We start from the raw sequence: 18859 nt of genomic DNA, 5'->3' as shown, positions 1-18859 counted from the left end.
CCACACTACTAACAACATTGGACACTTTATGGAACACAAAGACTTCACTATCTCATCCTGGAAAATCCTAGACCTGAGGTCATCTGCTTTTGGCCTAAAGAGCAGAAATCAGAAATACAGACTTCGTCATCATTCAAGAAACCTGGTATAGATGAGATGGACTGGTTGCCCACTACTTTACAGAGAGCTGGTAGTCCCATCCACCAAACTACCAGATGTGGAACAGGGAAGGGACTCAGGGGGTATGCTAATTTGGTATAGAGCAGACTGATCTCACCCTATGAAATTAATTAAAACAGGAACATTTTACATTTGGCAAGAAATTCAAAAGGAAATGATCTCAACAGAGATAGCTATTGTAAGGGCCAACGCCGGACAGGAGAAGCAGGTACGGGGAGTCAAACATTTATTCAGGAACAGACAAGAAACACGACAGGAACAGCATCAGCACACAGGTAAACAAGGACATATGATAAACATATCCCGAAGCAGGGAACAAAGCTAGGAAACAGACAGATATAGCGAAGGAAATTACACAAGTCATTGAGTCAATGAGCGCTGATGCATGTGAAGGGGAAAGGCAGATGTGTGTAAATGACGGTGGCAGGAGTGCATGATGCAGGGCAGCCTGGTGCCCTCGAGCGCCAAGGGGGAAGAACGGTCCAGGCTACCCCCCCCAAATAGAATCCCCAATAGAATCCCCAACAGAATCCCCAACAGAATCCGCAATAGAATTCCCAATAGAATCCCCAACAGAATCCCCAATAGAATCCCCAATAGAATCCCCAATAGAATCCCCAATAGAATCCCAACAGAATCCCCAACAGAATCCCCAACAGAATCCCCAACAGAATCCCCAATAGAATCCCCAATAGAATCCCCAATAGAATCCCCAATAGAATGAAAACAGCTTCTCCATCCTAGAGGCGGCGATCAACCATTTCCAGGCCCAGGGACATGTACTAGTCTGTGGCGACCTAAACGCCAGAACCGGACAATAACCTAACACCCTCAGCACACAGGGGACAAACACCTACCTGGAGGTGACACCATTCCCTCCCCCATACGCCCCCCTAGACACAACTACGACAACATAACCAAAACATGCACATTTGTGGCCTGCTGGAGGTCATTTTGCAGGGCTCTGGCAGTGCTCCTCCTGCTCCTCCTTGCACAAAGGTGGAGGTAGCGGTCCTGCTGCTGGGTTGTTGCCCTTCTACGGCCTCCTCCACATCTCCTGATGTACTGGCCTGTCTCCTTGTAGCGCCTCCATGCTCTGCACACTACGCTGACAGACACAGCAAACCTTCTTGCCACAACTCGCATTGATGTTCCATCTTGGATGAGCTGCACTACCTGAGCCACTTGTGTGGGTTGTAGACTCCGTCTCATGCTACCACTAGAGTGAAAGCACCGCCAGCATTCAAAAGTGACCAAAACATCAGCCAGGAAGCATAGGAAGCATAGGAACTGAGAAGTGGTCTGTGGTCACCACCTGCAGAACCACTCCTTTATTGGGGGTGTCTTGCTAATTGCCTATAATTTCCACCTGTTGTCTATTCCATTTGCACAACAGCATGTGACATTTATTGTCAATCAGTGTTGCTTCCTAAGTGGACAGTTTGATTTCACAGAAGTGTGATTGACTTGGAGTTACATTGTGTTGTTTAAGTGTTCCCTTTATTTTTTTGAGCAGTGTACTTTACTTGTTGCTGTGTTATTTACATGCTGTCTGTGCAATCTGTGTGTATCTAACCTAACAGTTGGAAAAAAAACAGGCGCAGTGGTTACCACACTTGGTTGAAAATATGCTTAATGAAAACTACAACTCCCTTCAGAACAACATCCCAGTTCTTGATATGATGTCTCGTTTGAATGATTTGATTCGTCGAGAAATGGCACATTGGGCTCACAAAAAAAAACTGAACTAAATGGAAGTTAAGTAATTGAACCGAATGGTCAATTAGTTGTTTAATAACCCACCCCAAAAAATAAGGACATTTGGGTTAATCGCTGAGCACTACTGAAGTACCGCAGGACAGACAGAGGGCATTTATCTGGCTGACACAGCAACTGGCACGTCTCTCTGAGTCTGAAAACAACGCACTAACAAGAGGCCCCCAGTTTCATTTTAAGTGATGAAGGGTTTTGTTTAAGAGAAAATTAGAGGGGTTTTAATCAATAACGCTGAAAGTATTTCTAGAGGTCTGGTTTATTATTCGTTCATACAGTACATCGAAGAATAACCTTGGTTGTTTTGACGTGCTCATGAATATTTAGTTTTGGTACATTAGGGATTAAGCCTGAGCATGGATCATATCAAATGGTAATTCTACTCGGTCTCTCATTTTATTGCAAAAATCATACAAGGCACAAGCATAGCTCTCAGTACTTATTTTCATCAAAACACACACTTATGTTATTCATGTCAGCACAGTGCAATGATAAATCCTGTTAACCAATGCCAATGGGTATGTACTGTACTAAAGCACCATGAGAGGTGGTAGCTAATGAAATAGGCATGTGTGGGTGTAGTTTGTAGGATATTTCCCAAAGAAGAGAAATTTCTACAGTGAAACTCCTTTCTCTTCTCTACACATCTCAATGTAGAGAAGTAAAACGAAGAAGAAAAAGCTGAGTATTCTGGTGCAGCTCTCTTTGTTGTTAGTACTACTACTCATAAACACTTTTCCCTTCGCAAATCACCTTCATCAACCGGTAATCCTATATCTTACTCTACATCTCCCTCATTCTCCATCTCGCTCTCTGCTTATTTCCCCTCTTCACCTCTCCTTTCCTTCTATTTCCTTCTAAGGGACTACAGAGAAGACTAATGTTAGATATATAGGGCCATTAACACTGACTACAGAGAAGACTAATGTTAGATATATAGGGCCATTAACACTGACTACAGAGAAGACTAATGTTAGATATATAGGGCCATTAACACTAACTACAGAGAAGACTACTGTTAGATATATAGGGCCATTAACACTGACTACAGAGAAGACTAATGTTAGATATATAGGGCCATTAACACTAACTACAGAGAAGACTACTGTTAGATATATAGGGCCATTAACACTGACTACAGAGAACTAATGACTAATGTTAGATATATAGGGCCATTAACACTGACTACAGAGAAGACTAATGTTAGATATATAGGGCCATTAACACTGACTACAGAGAAGACTAATGTTAGATATATAGGGCCATTAACACTGACTACAGAGAAGACTAATGTTAGATATATAGGGCCATTAACACTGACTACAGAGAAGACTACTGTTAGATATATAGGGCCATTAACACTGACTACAGAGAAGACTAATGTTAGATATATAGGGCCATTAACACTGACTACAGAGAAGACTAATGTTAGATATATAGGGCCATTAATACTGACTACAGAGAAGACTAATGTTAGATATATAGGGCCATTAACACTGACTACAGAACACTTAGACTACAGACTACAGAAGACTAATGTTAGATATATAGGGCCATTAACACTGACTACAGAGAAGACTAATGTTAGATATATAGGGCCATTAACACTGACTACAGAGAAGACTAATGTTAGATATATAGGGCCATTAACACTGACTACAGAGAAGACTAATGTTAGATATATAGGGCCATTAACACTGACTACAGAGAAGACTAATGTTAGATATATAGGGCCATTAACACTGACTACAGAGAAGACTAATGTTAGATATATAGGGCCATTAACACTGACTACAGAGAAGACTAATGTTAGATATATAGGGCCATTAACACTGACTACAGAGAAGACTAATGTTAGATATATAGGGCCATTAACACTGACTACAGAGAAGACTAATGTTAGATATATAGGGCCATTAACACTGACTACAGAGAAGACTAATGTTAACACACTGACTACAGAGAAGACTAATGTTAGATATATAGGGCCATTAACACTAACTACAGAGAAGACTACTGTTAGATATATAGGGCCATTAACACTGACTACAGAGAAGACTAATGTTAGATATATAGGGCCATTAACACTGACTACAGAGAAGACTAATGTTAGATATATAGGGCCATTAACACTGACTACAGAGAAGACTAATGTTAGATATATAGGGCCATTAACACTGACTACAGAGAAGACTAATGTTAGATATATAGGGCCATTAACACTGACTACAGAGAAGACTAATGTTAGATATATAGGGCCATTAACACTGACTACAGAGAAGACTAATGTTAGATATATAGGGCCATTAACACTGACTACAGAGAAGACTAATGTTAGATATTAACACTAGGAAGACTAATGTTAGATATATAGGGCATTAACACTGACTACAGAGAAGACTAATGTTAGATATATAGGGCCATTAACACTGACTACAGAGAAGACTAATGTTAGATATATAGGGCCATTAACACTGACTACAGAGAAGACTAATGTTAGATATATAGGGCCATTAACACTGACTACAGAGAAGACTAATGTTAGATATATAGGGCCATTAACACTAACTACAGAGAAGACTAATGTTAGATATATAGGGCCATTAACACTGACTACAGAGAAGACTAATGTTAGATATATAGGGCCATTAACACTGACTACAGAGAAGACTAATGTTAGATATATAGGGCCATACTGACTGTTGTTAGATATATAGGGCCATTAACACTGACTACAGAGAAGACTAATGTTAGATATATAGGGCCATTAACACTGACTACAGAGAAGACTAATGTTAGATATATAGGGCCATTAACACTGACTACAGAGAAGACTAATGTTAGATATATAGGGCCATTAACACTAACTACAGAAAGACTAATGTTAGATATATAGGGCCATTAACACTGACTACAGAGAAGACTAATGTTAGATATATAGGGCCATTAACACTGACTACAGAGAAGACTAATGTTAGATATATAGGGCCATTAACACTGACTACAGAGAAGACTAATGTTAGATATATAGGGCCATTAACACTGACTACAGAGAAGACTAATGTTAGATATATAGGGCCATTAACACTGACTACAGAAAGACTAATGTTAGATATATAGGGCCATTAACACTGACTACAGAGAAGACTAATGTTAGATATATAGGGCCATTAACACTGACTACAGAGAAGACTAATGTTAGATATATAGGGCCATTAACACTGACTACAGAGAAGACTAATGTTAGATATATAGGGCCATTAACACTGACTACAGAGAAGACTAATGTTAGATATATAGGGACTACAGAGAAGACTAATGTTAGATATATAGGGCCACTGACTACAGAGAAGACTAATGTTAGATATATAGGGCCATTAACACTGACTACAGAGAAGACTAATGTTAGATATATAGGGCCATTAACACTGACTACAGAGAAGACTAATGTTAGATATATAGGGCCATTAACACTGACTACAGAGAAGACTAATGTTAGATATATAGGGCCATTAACACTGACTACAGAGAAGACTAATGTTAGATATATAGGGCCATTAACACTGACTACAGAGAAGACTAATGTTAGATATATAGGGCCATTAACACTGACTACAGAGAAGACTAATGTTAGATATATAGGGCCATTAACACTAACTACAGAGAAGACTAATGTTAGATATATAGGGCCATTAACACTGACTACAGAGAAGACTAATGTTAGATATATAGGGCCATTAACACTGACTACAGAGAAGACTAATGTTAGATATATAGGGCCATTAACACTGACTACTACAGTTAGAAGACCATTAACACTGACTACAGAGAAGACTAATGTTAGATATATAGGGCCATTAACACTGACTACAGAAGACTACTGTTAGATATATAGGGCCATTAACACTGACTACAGAGAAGACTAATGTTAGATATATAGGGCCATTAACACTGACTACAGAGAAGACTAATGTTAGATATATAGGGCCATTAACACTGACTACAGAAAGACTAATGTTAGATATATAGGGCCATTAACACTGACTACAGAGAAGACTAATGTTAGATATATAGGGCCATTAACACTGACTACAGAGAAGACTAATGTTAGATATATAGGGCCATTAACACTAACTACAGAGAAGACTAATGTTAGATATATAGGGCCATTAACACTGACTACAGAGAAGACTAATGTTAGATATATAGGGCCATTAACACTAACTACAGAAGACTACTGAGATATATAGGGCCATTAACACTAACAGAGAAGACTAATGTTAGATATATAGGGCCATTAACACTGACTACAGAGAAGACTAATGTTAGATATATAGGGCCATTAACACTGACTACAGAGAAGACTAATGTTAGATATATAGGGCCATTAACACTGACTACAGAGAAGACTAATGTTAGATATATAGGGCCATTAACACTGACTACAGAGAAGACTACTGTTAGATATATAGGGCCATTAACACTGACTACAGAGAAGACTAATGTTAGATATATAGGGCCATTAACACTGACTACAGAGAAGACTAATGTTAGATATATAGGGCCATTAACACTGACTACAGAGAAGACTAATGTTAGATATATAGGGCCATTAACACTGACTACAGAGAAGACTAATGTTAGATATATAGGGCCATTAACACTGACTACAGAGAAGACTAATGTTAGATATATAGGCCCATTAACACTGACTACAGAGAAGACTAATGTTAGATATATAGGGCCATTAACACTGACTACAGAGAAGACTAATGTTAGATATATAGGGCCATTAACACTGACTACAGAGAAGACTAATGTTAGATATATAGGGCCATTAACACTGACTACAGAGAAGACTAATGTTAGATATATAGGGCCATTAACACTGACTACAGAGAAGACTACTGTTAGATATATAGGGCCATTAACACTGACTACAGAGAAGACTAATGTTAGATATATAGGGCCATTAACACTGACTACAGAGAAGACTAATGTTAGATATATAGGGCCATTAACACTGACTACAGAGAAGACTAATGTTAGATATATAGGGCCATTAACACTAACTACAGAGAAGACTAATGTTAGATATATAGGGCCATTAACACTGACTACAGAGAAGACTAATGTTAGATATATAGGGCCATTAACACTGACTACAGAGAAGACTAATGTTAGATATATAGGGCCATTAACACTGACTACAGAGAAGACTAATGTTAGATATATAGGGCCATTAACACTGACTACAGAGAAGACTAATGTTAGATATATAGGGCCATTAACACTGACTACAGAGAAGACTAATGTTAGATATATAGGGCCATTAACACTGACTACAGAAAGACTAATGTTAGATATATAGGGCCATTAACACTGACTACAGAGAAGACTAATGTTAGATATATAGGGCCATTAACACTGACTACAGAGAAGACTAATGTTAGATATATAGGGCCATTAACACTGACTACAGAGAAGACTAATGTTAGATATATAGGGCCATTAACACTGACTACAGAGAAGACTAATGTTAGATATATAGGGCCATTAACACTAACTACAGAGAAGACTAATGTTAGATATATAGGGCCATTAACACTGACTACAGAGAAGACTAATGTTAGATATATAGGGCCATTAACACTGACTACAGAGAAGACTAATGTTAGATATATAGGGCCATTAACACTGACTACAGACTAATGTTAGATATATAGGGCCATTAACACTGACTACAGAGAAGACTAATGTTAGATATATAGGGCCATTAACACTGACTACAGAGAAGACTAATGTTAGATATATAGGGCCATTAACACTGACTACAGAGAAGACTAATGTTAGATATATAGGGCCATTAACACTGACTACAGAGAAGACTAATGTTAGATATATAGGGCCATTAACACTGACTACAGAGAAGACTAATGTTAGATATATAGGGCCATTAACACTGACTACAGAAAGACTAATGTTAGATATATAGGGCCATTAACACTGACTACAGAGAAGACTAATGTTAGATATATAGGGCCATTAACACTGACTACAGAAGACTACTGTTAGATATATAGGGCCATTAACACTGACTACAGAGAAGACTAATGTTAGATATATAGGGCCATTAACACTGACTACAGAGAAGACTAATGTTAGATATATAGGGCCATTAACACTGACTACAGAGAAGACTAATGTTAGATATATAGGGCCATTAACACTGACTACAGAAGACTAATGTTAGATATATAGGGCCATTAACACTGACTACAGAGAAGACTAATGTTAGATATATAGGCCCATTAACACTGACTACAGAGAAGACTAATGTTAGATATATAGGGCCATTAACACTAACTACAGAGAAGACTACTGTTAGATATATAGGGCCATTAACACTGACTACAGAGAGACTAATGTTAGATATATAGGGCCATTAACACTGACTACAGAGAAGACTAATGTTAGATATATAGGGCCATTAACACTGACTACAGAGAAGACTAATGTTAGATATATAGGGCCATTAACACTGACTACAGAGAAGACTAATGTTAGATATATAGGGCCATTAACACTAACTACAGAGAAGACTACTGTTAGATATATAGGGCCATTAACACTGACTACAGAGAAGACTAATGTTAGATATATAGGGCCATTAACACTAACTACAGAGAAGACTACTGTTAGATATATAGGGCCATTAACACTGACTACAGAGAAGACTAATGTTAGATATATAGGGCCATTAACACTGACTACAGAGAAGACTAATGTTAGATATATAGGGCCATTAACACTGACTACAGAAGACTAATGTTAGATATATAGGGCCATTAACACTGACTACAGAGAAGACTAATGTTAGATATATAGGGCCATTAACACTGACTACAGAGAAGACTACTGTTAGATATATAGGCCCATTAACACTGACTACAGAGAAGACTAATGTTAGATATATAGGCCCATTAACACTGACTACAGAGAAGACTAATGTTAGATATATAGGGCCATTAATACTGACTACAGAGAAGACTAATGTTAGATATATAGGGCCATTAACACTGACTACAGAGAAGACTGTTAGATATATAGGGCCATTAATACTGACTACAGAGAAGACTACTGTTAGATGTATAGGGCCATTAACACTGACTACAGAGAAGACTAATGTCAGATATATAGGGCCATTAACACTGACTACGATGGCTGGCAGACTCCTCTGATCCAGCTTAGCCTAGTGATAGTTCTCTCACACCCCACTCTTAGCCTAGTGATAGTTCTCTCACACCCCACTCTTAGCCTAGTGATAGTTCTCTCACACCCCACTCTTAGCCTAGTGATAGTTCTTTCACACCCCACTCTTAGCCTAGTGATAGTTCTCTCACACCCCACTCTTAGCCTAGTGATAGTTCTCTCACACCCCACTCTTAGCCTAGTGATAGTTCTCTCACACCCCACTCTTAGCCTAGTGATAGTTCTTTCACACCCCACTCTTAGCCTAGTGATAGTTCTCTCACACCCCACTCTTAGCCTAGTGATAGTTCTCTCACACCCCACTCTTAGCCTAGTGATAGTTCTCTCACACCCCACTCTTAGCCTAGTGATAGTTCTCTCACATCCCACTCTTAGCCTAGTGATAGTTCTCTCACACCCCACTCTTAGCCTAGTGATAGTTCTCTCACACCCCACTCTTAGCCTAGTGATAGTTCTCTCACACCCCACTCTTCTAGAGGACAACTGTGTCACGTTCGTAGTTCCTTTGTTTTGTCTTTTGTTTTAGTATGGTCAGGGCGTGAGTTGGGTGGGTTGTCTATGTTAGTTTTTCTATGATTTTCTATTTCTGTGTTTGGCCTGGTATGGTTCTCAATCAGAGGCAGCTGTCAATCGTTGTCCCTGATTGAGAACCATATTTAGGTAGCCTGTTTTCCATTGTGGTTTGTGGGTGGTTATTTTCAGTCTTTGTGTGTTTGCACCAGACAGAACTGTTCCGGTTGTTTCTTTGCTTGTTTTGTTATTCAGTGTTCAGTTTATTTATTAAAAAAGATGAACACATACCACGCTGTGCATTGGTCCTCACCTTCTTCCCACGACAGCCGTTACAAACTGCATGAAGTCTGTTGCACAAATCAAGCCCTTACGATCTCCTGGCACAATAATCATTATCCTGGCTTCACTGACAGCACTCGACGTAATGGTGTTGTTATGATGCATATAACAGTGTGAAATATTTGAAATGTACCCTGGGCTGTTGTTACTGTAACTGGTGTTGTGTATTGTTTGTGACAGATTTGTATTGGCCCAACTGACGGCTGGCCTGTTCCAGTATTACTGTATTACTCTGTTAATGTAGATAGATTAAAAAATATATGTAAAAACAATGCTTTTAAAAGAGACTAGACTTGTTATACCTGATGCAATGTTCCAACAAACTGACTGCGAGCTAGACATTGAGGGGAAGAAGAGAAAAGAAAGAGGAAATGTGAAGAGAGAGGGGGGGACTAAAGGGAGGAAATGTGAAGAGAGAGAGGGGGGGCTAAAGGGAGGAAATGTGAAGAGAGAGAAAGGGAGGAAATGTGAAGAGAGAGAAGGGGGGGGAGCTAAAGGGAGGAAAGAGAGAGAAGGGGGGCTAAAGGGAGGAAATGTGAAGAGAGAGAAGGGGGGGCTAAAGGGAGGAAAGAGAAGAGAGAGAGAGGGGGCTAAAGGGAGGAAAGAGAAAGAGGAAATGAAGAGAGAGGGGGGCTAAAGGGAGGAAATGTGAAGAGAGAGAGGGGGGCTAAAGGGAGGAAAGAGAGAGAGAAGGGGGGCTAAAGGGAGGAAATGAGAGAGAAGAGAAGGGGGGCTAAAGGGAGGAAATGTGAAGAGAGAGAAGAGAGGGGGGGCTAAAGGGAGGAAATGGGAGGAAATGTGAAGAGAGAGAAGGGGGGGCTAAAGGGAGGAAATGAAGAGAGAGGGGGGCTAAAGGGAGGAAAGAGAGAGAAGGGGGGGGGGGGCTAAAGGGAGGAAATGTGAAGAGAGAGAGAAGGGGGGGCTAAAGGGGAAAATGTGAAGAGAGAGAGGGGGGGGCTAAAGGGAGGAAAGAGAAGAGAGGGGGCTAAAGGGAGGAAAAATGTGAAGAGAGAGAAGGGGGCTAAAGGGAGGAAATGTGAAGAGAGAGAGGGGGGGGGCTAAAGGGAGGAAATGTGAAGAGAGAGAAGGGGGGCTAAAGGGAGGAAAGAGAGAGAGAGGGGGCTAAAGGGAGGAAATGTGAAGAGAAGAGAAAGAGGAAAGGAGAGAAGGGGCTAAAGGGAGGAAATGTGAAGAGAGAGAGAGGGGGGCTAAAGGGAGGAAATGTGAAGAGAGAGAGAAGGGGGGGCTAAAGGGAGGAAATGTGAAGAGAGAGAGAAGGGGGGCTAAAGGGAGGAAAGAGAGAGAAGGGGGGCTAAAGGGAGGAAATGTGAAGAGGGAGGAAAGAGAGAGAAGGGGGGAGCTAAAGGGAAATGGAAAGAGAGAGAAGGGGGGGCTAAAGGGAGAAATGTGAAATAAAGGGAGGAAATGAAGAGAGAGAGAAGGGGGCTAAAGGGAGGAAATGAGAAGAGAAAGGGGGGCTAAAGGGAGAGAAGGTGAAAGGGAGAGAAGAGAGAGGGGGGCTAAAGGGAGGAAATAAAGGGAGGAAAGAGAGAGAGAAGGGGGGCTAAAGGGAGGAAATGAAGAGAGAGAAGGGGGGCTAAAGGGAGGAAATGTGAAGAGAGAGAGAAAGGGAGGAAATGTGAAGAGAGAGAAGGGGGCTAAAGGGAGGAAATGTGAAGAGAGAGAAGAGGGGGGAGGAAAGAGAGAGAAGGGGGGGGCTAAAGGGAGGAAAGAGAGAGAGCTAAAGGGAGGAAATGTGAAGAGAGAGAAGGGGGGCTAAAGGGAGGAAATGTGAAGAGAGAGAGAAGGGGGGCTAAAGGGAGGAAATGAGAAGAGGGAGAAATGTGAAGAGAGAAGAGAAAGGGAGGAAAGGAGGGGGGGGCTAAAGGGAGGAAATGAGAGAGAAGGGGGCTAAAGGGAGGAAATGGAGAGAGAAAGGAAAGGGAGGAAATGTGAAGAGAGAGAAGGGGGGGGCTAAAGGGGAAATAAAGGGAGGAAATGAAGAGAGAGAGAGGGGCTAAAGGGAGCTAAAGGGAGGAAATGTGAAGAGAGAGAAGGGGGGCTAAAGGGAGGAAATGTGAGAGAGAAGGGGGGCTAAAGGGAGGAAATGAGAGAGAAGGGGGGCTAAAGGGAGGAAATGTGAAGAGAGAGAGGGGGCTAAAGGGAGGAAATGTGAAAGAGAGAAGAAAGAAGAGAGAGAAGGGGCTAAAGGGAGGAAATGTGAAGAGAGAGAAGGGGGGCTAAAGGGAGGAAAGAGAGAGAAGAAAGGGAGGAAAAGAGAGAGAAGGGGGGGCTAAAGGGAGGAAATGTGAAGAGAGAGAAGGGGGGGCTAAAGGGAGGAAAGAGAGAGAGAGAAGGGAGGAAAGAGAGAGAAGGGCTAAAGGAGGAAAGAGAAGAGAGGGGGCTAAAGGGAGGAAATGTGAAGAGAGAGAAGGGGGGCTAAAGGAGGAAAGAGAGAAGAGAGAGAAGGGGAAGGCTAAAGGGAGAAAGAAGAGAGAAGGGGGCTAAAGGGAGGAAATGAAGAGAGAGAAGGGGGGCTAAAGGGAGGAAAATGTGAAGAGAGAGAGAAAGGGGGGCTAAAGGGAGGAAATGTGAAGAGAGAGAAGGGGGGAAAGAGAGAGAAGGGGGGCTAAAGGGAGTGAAGAGAGAGAAGGGGGGGCTAAAGGGAGGAAATGAGAGAGAAGAGAGAAGGGGGCTAAAGGAGAGAGAGAGAAAGGGGGCTAAAGGGAGGAAATGGAGGAAATGAAGAGAGAGAAGGGGGGCTAAAGGGAGGAAATGTGAAGAGAGAAAGGGAGGAAAGGAAGAGAGAGGGAGGAAATGTGAAGAGAGAGAAGGGGGCTAAAGGGAGGAAAGAAAAGAGAGAGAAGGGGGGCTAAAGGGAGGAAATAAAGGGAGGAAATGAAGAGAGAGAAGGGGGGCTAAAGGGAGGAAAGAGAGAGAGGGGGGCTAAAGGGAGGAAATGTGAAGAGAGAGAAGGGGGGCTAAAGGGAGGAAATGTGAAGAGAGAAAGAGAAAGAGGGGGCTAAAGGGAGGAAATGAAGAGAGAGAAGGGGGGCTAAAGGGAGGAAATGTGAAGAGAGAGAAGGGGGGGCTAAAGGGAGGAAAGAGAGAGAAGGGGGGGCTAAAGGGAGGAAATGTGAAGAGAGAGAAGGGGGGCTAAAGGGAGGAAATGGAGAGGGGGGGCTAAATGTGAAGAGAGAGAAGAAGGGGGCTAAAGGGAGGAAAGAAAGGGGAGGAAATGAAGAGAGAGAAGGGGGGGCTAAAGGGAGGAAATGAAATAAAGGGGGAAATGAAGAGAGAAGGGAGGAAAGAGAGAGAAGGGGGGCTAAAGGAAATGAGGAAAAAGGGAGGAAAGTGAAGAGGGGGCTAAAGGGAGGAAAGAGAGAGAAGGGGGCTAAAGGGAGGAAATGTGAAGAGAGAGAAGGGGGCTAAAGGGAGGAAATGAAGAGAGAAGGGGGGCTAAAGGGAGGGGGGCTAAAGGGAGGAAATGTGAAGAGAGAGAGAAATGGGGGCTAAAGGGAGGAAATGTGAAGAGAGAGGGGGCTAAAGGAGAAATGTGAAGAGAGAGAGAAGGGGGCTAAAGGGAGGAAATGTGAAGAGAGAGAGAGGGGGCTAAAGGGAGGAAATGTGAAGAGAGAGAGAAGGGGGGCTAAAGGGAGGAAATGAGAGAAAAGGGGGGCTAAAGGGGAAATGAAGAGAGAGAGAAGGGGGCTAAAGGGAGGAAAGAGAGAGAAGGGGGGCTAAAGAAAATGAGAGAGAAGGGGGGCTAAAGGGAGGAAATGGAGGGGGGGGCTAAAGGGAGGAAAGAGAGAGAAGGGGGCTAAAGGGAGAAATGTGAAGAGAGAGAAGGGGGCTAAAGGGAGGAAATGTGAAGAGAGAGAGAGGGGGGCTAAAGGGAGGAAATGTGAAGAGAGAGAAGGGGGGCTAAAGGGAGGAAAGAGAGAGAAGAAGGGGGCTAAATGGAGGAAATGTGAAGAGAGAGAGAAGGGGGCTAAAGGGAGGAAAGAGGAGAAGGGGGGCTAAAGGAGAAATGTGAAGAGAGAGAAGGGGGGCTAAAGGGAGGAAATGTGAAGAGAGAGAAGGGGGGGGCTAAAGGGAGGAAATGAAGAGAGAGAGAAAGGGAGGAAAGAGGAGAGAGGGCTAAAGGGAGGAAATGTGAAGAGAGAGAGAGAGGAAAGAGAAGGGGGCTAAAGGGAGGAAATGTGAAGAGAGAGAGAAGGGGGGCTAAAGGGAGGAAATGTGAAGAGAGAGAGAAGGGGGGGCTAAAGGGAGGAAAGAAGAGAGAGAAGGGGGGCTAAAGGGAGGAAATGTGAAGAGAGAGAGAGGGGGCTAAAGGGAGGAAATGTGAAGAGAGAGAAGGGGGGCTAAAGGGAGGAAAGAAGGGGGGCTAAAGGAGGAAAGGAGAGAAGGGGGGCTAAAGGGAGGAAATGTGAAGAGAGAGAAGGGGGGCTAAAGGGAGGAAATGAAGAGAGAGAAAGGGGGGTGAAGAGAGAGAGGGGGGGCTAAAGGGAGGAAATGTGAAGAGAGAGAAAAGGGGGGGAAAATGGAGAGAGAAGAAAGGGAGGAAATGAAGAGAGAGAAGGGGGCTAAAGGGAGAAATGAAGAGAGAGAAGGGGGGGGGCTAAAGGAGGAAATGAAGAGAGAGAAGGGGGGCTAAAGGGAGGAAATGTGAAGAGAGAGAAGGGGGCTAAAGGGAGGAAATAAGGAAGAGAAGGCTAAAGGGAGGAAAGAGAGAGAAGGGGGAAATGCTAAAGGGAGGAAATGTGAAGAGAGAAGGGGGCTAAAGGGAGGAAATGTGGAGCTAAAGGAGGAAATGTGAAGAGAGAGAAGGGGGGCTAAAGGGAAAGAGAAGATGTGGGGCTAAAGGGAGAAATGAGAGAGAGAAGGGCTAAAGGGAGGGAGAAATGTGGGGGCTAAAGGAGGAAATGAAGAGAGAGGCTAAAGGGAGGAAATGTGAAGAGAGAGAGGGGGGCTAAAGGGAGGAAATGTGAGAGAAAGAGAAGGGGGCTAAAGGGAGAAATGAGAAGAGAGAGGGGGGCTAAAGGAGAAATGTGAAAGAGAGAAGGGGGCTAAAGGGAGGAAATGTGAAGAGAGAGAAAGGGAGGAAAGAGAGAGAAGGGGGCTAAAGGGAGGAAATGCTAAAGGGAGGAAATGTGAAGAGAGAGAGGGGGGGCTAAAGGGAGGAAATGCTAAAGGGAGGAAATGAAGAGAGAGAAGGGGGGCTAAAGGGAGGAAATGTGAAGAGAGAGAAGGGGGGGCTAAAGGGAGAGAAATGGGGGCTAAAGGGAGGAAATGAGAGAGAAGGGGGGCTAAAGGGAGGAAATGTGAAGAGAGAGAAGGGGGGGGGCTAAAGGGAGGAAATAAAGGAGAAATGAAGAGAGAGAAGGGGGGCTAAAGGGAGGAAATGTGAAGAGAGAGAAGGGGGGGGAGGAAATGAAGAGAGAGAAGGGGGGGCTAAAGGGAGGAAAGAAGAGAGAGAGGGGGCTAAAGGGAGGAAAGAGAGAGAAGGGAGGAAATGTGAATAAAGGGAGGAGAAGAGAGAGAAGGGGGGCTAAAGGGAGGAAATGTGAAGAGAGAGAAGGGGGGCTAAAGGGAGGAAAGAGAGAGAAGGGGGGCTAAAGGGAGGAAAGAGAGAGAAGGGGGGCTAAAGGGAAATGGAAAGAGAGAGGAAAGAGAGAGAAGGGGGGCTAAAGGGAGGAAATGTGAAGAGAGGGGGGCTAAAGGGAGGAAATGAAGAGAGAAGGGGGGGCTAAAGGGAGGAAAGAGAGAGAAGGGGGCTAAAGGGAAAATGTGAAGAGAGAGAAGGGGGGCTAAAGGGGGAAATGTAAAGAGAAAGGAGGAAAGAGAGAGAAGAGGGGGCTAAAGGGAGGAAATGTGAAGAGAGAGGGAGGGGGCTAAAGGGAGAAATGAGAGAGAAGGGGGGGGCTAAAGGGAGGAAATGTGAAGAGAGAGAAAGGGGGAAGAGAGAAGGAAGGGGCTAAAGGGAGGAAAGAGAGAGGGGGCTAAAGGGAGGAAATGTGAAGAGAGAGAGAGAGAGAGAAGGGGGGCTAAAGGGAGGAAAGGAGAGAAGGGGGGGCTAAAGGGAGGAAATGTGAGAGAGAAGAAAGGGAGGAAATGAAGAGAGAAGGGGGGCTAAAGGGAGGAAATGGAGAGAAAGGGGGGCTAAAGGGAGGAAATGAAGAGAGAAGGGGGGCTAAAGGGAGGAAATGTGAAGAGAGAGAAGGGGGCTAAAGGGAGGAAATGAGAGAGAGAGGGGGGCTAAAGGGAGAGGAAATGTAAAGGGAGGAAATGAGAGAGAGGGGGCTAAAGGGAGGAAATGTGAAGAGAGAGAAGGGGGGCTAAAGGGAGGAAATGTGAAGAGAGAGAAGGGGGGGCTAAAGGAGGAAATGAGAGAGAGAGGGGGGGCTAAAGGGAGGAAATGTGAAGAGAGAGAAGGGGGGCTAAAGGGAGGAAATGTGAAGAGAGAGAGGGGGCTAAAGGGAGAAGAAAGAGAGAAGGGGGCTAAAGGGAGGAAATGTGAAGAGAGAGAAGGGGGGCTAAAGGGAGGAAATGTGAAGAAGAGAGAGAGGGGGGGCTAAAGGGGGAAAGAGAGAGAAGGGGGGCTAAAGGGAGGAAATGTGAAGAGAGAGAAGGGGGGCTAAAGGGAGGAAATGAAGAGAGAGAGGGGGCTAAAGGGAGGTGAAGAGAGGAAGGGGGGCTAAAGGGAGGAAAGAAGAGAGGAGGGGGGCTAAAGGGAGGAAATGTGAAGAGAGAGAAGGGGGCTAAAGGGAGGAAATGGAGGAAATGTGAAGAGAGGAAAGAGAGAAGGGGGGGCTAAAGGGAGAAATGAAGAGAGAGAAGGGGGGCTAAAGGGAGGAAAGAGAAGAAGGGGGGCTAAAGGAAGGGAGGAGGAAAAGGGAGAAGTGAAGAGAGAGAGGGGGGCTAAAGGGAGGAAAGAGAGAGAAGGGGGGGCTAAAGGGAGGAAATGTGAAGAGAGAGAAGGGGGGCTAAAGGGAGGAAATGTGAAGAGAGAGAGGGGGAAAGAGAGAGAAGGGGGCTAAAGGAGGAAATGTGAAGAGAGAGAAGGGGGCTAAAGGGAGGAAATGTGAAGAGAGAGAAGGGGGCTAAAGGGAGGAAAGAGAGAGAGGAGGGGGGCTAAAGGGAGGAAATGTGAAGAGAGAGAAGGGGGGCTAAAGGGAGGAAAGAAGAAGGGGGGCTAAAGGGAGGAAATGTGAAGAGAGAGAAGGGGGCTAAAGGGAGGAAATGTGAAGAGAGAGAAGGGGGGCTAAAGGGAGAAATGTGAAGAGAGAGAAGGGGGGGGCTAAAGGGAGGAAAGAGAGAAAGAGGGGGGCTAAAGGGAGGAAATGTGAAGAGAGAGAAGGGGGGCTAAAGGAGGAAATGTGAAGAGAGAGAAGGGGGGGCTAAAGGGAGGAAAAAGAAGAGAGAGAAGGGGGGCTAAAGGGAGGAAATGTGAAGAGAGAGAAGGGGGGGCTAAAGGGAGGAAATAGAGAGAGAAGGGGGCTAAAGGGAGGAAAGAGAGAGAAGGGGGGCTAAAGGGAGGAAATGTGAAGAGAGAGAAGGGGGGCTAAAGGGAGGAAATGTGAAGAGAGAGAAGGGGGGCTAAAGGGAGGAAAGAGAGAGATAATACTACAAAGAAAGAGTCTGAGAAAAGAGAGATGTGAGGAAGTTGGAGGGAGATGAATATGAGAGTTAGAGGAAGATACATAGGAAGGGTAATGGAGAGGGAGAACGAGAGAGGATAAAGAGAGAGAGAAAGAGGGATAGAGAGATAGAGGGAGAAAGAGGGAGGGATAGAGAGGTAGAGAAAGAGAGAGGGATAGAAAGATAGAGGGAGGGAGAGAGAGATAGAGGGAGGGAGAAAGAGGGAGGGACAGAGAGATAGAGAAAGAGTGAGGGATAGAGAGATAGAGAAAGATGGAGGAATAGAGAGGTAGAGAAAGAGAGAGGGATAGAAAGATAGAGGGAGAAAAGGGAGGGATAGAGAGATAGAGAAAGAGGGAGGGACAGATAGATAGAGAAAAAGTGAGGGATAGAGAGATAGAGGGAGAAAGATGGAGGGACAGAGAGATAGAGAAAGAGGGAGGGATAGAGAGATAGAGGGAGAAATAGGGAGGGATAGAGAGATAGAGGGGGAAAGAGGGAGGGACAGAGAGATAGAGAAAGAGGGAGGGAGAGAGAAAGAGGGAGGGATAGAGAGATAGAGAAAGAGGGAGGGATAGAGAGATAGAGATGGAGGGACAGAGAGATAGAGAAATAGGGAGGGATAGAGAGATAGAGGGAGAAAAAGGGAGGGACAGAGAGATAGAGAAAGAGGGAGGGATAGAGAGATAGAGAAAGAGGGATAGAGAGATAGAGAAAGAGGGAGGGATAGAGAGATAGAGAAAGAGGGAGGGATAGAGAGATAGAGGGAGAAAGAGGGAGGGACAGAGAGATAGAGAAAGAGGGAGGGATAGAGAGATAGAGAAAGAGGGATAGAGAGAAAGAGGGAGGATAGAGGGATAGAGAACGAGGGAGGTATAGAGAGATAGAGAAAGAGGGAGGGATAGAGAGATAGAGAAAGAGGGAGGGATAGAGAGATGGAGGGATAGAGGGATAGAGAAAGAGGGAGGTATAGAGAGATAGAGAAAGAGGGAGGGATAGAGAGATAGAGGGAGAAAAAGGGAGGGACAGAGAGATAGAGAAAGAGGGAGGGATAGAGAGATAGAGAAAGAGGGATAGAGAGATAGAGAAAGAGGGAGGGATAGAGAGATAGAGAAAGAGGGAGGGATAGAGAGATAGAGGG

At 44.0% G+C, this 18859-nt stretch overlaps 1 protein-coding gene across 6 annotated transcripts in view; it reads right to left on the bottom strand.

The window, feature by feature from the left end:
• LOC124039466 (semaphorin-5A-like) overlaps window positions 1–18859 on the bottom strand; it is a 327706-nt gene that overhangs the window by 216670 nt on the left and 92177 nt on the right. The window lies entirely within an intron of this gene.

The sequence above is a fragment of the Oncorhynchus gorbuscha genome, linkage group LG07 (assembly GCF_021184085.1).
Source record: "Oncorhynchus gorbuscha isolate QuinsamMale2020 ecotype Even-year linkage group LG07, OgorEven_v1.0, whole genome shotgun sequence".
In the NCBI taxonomy this organism is placed as follows: domain Eukaryota; kingdom Metazoa; phylum Chordata; class Actinopteri; order Salmoniformes; family Salmonidae; genus Oncorhynchus; species Oncorhynchus gorbuscha.
The sequence above is the reverse complement of the archived record's forward strand: the minus strand, read 5'-3'. Positions and strand labels throughout refer to the sequence as shown.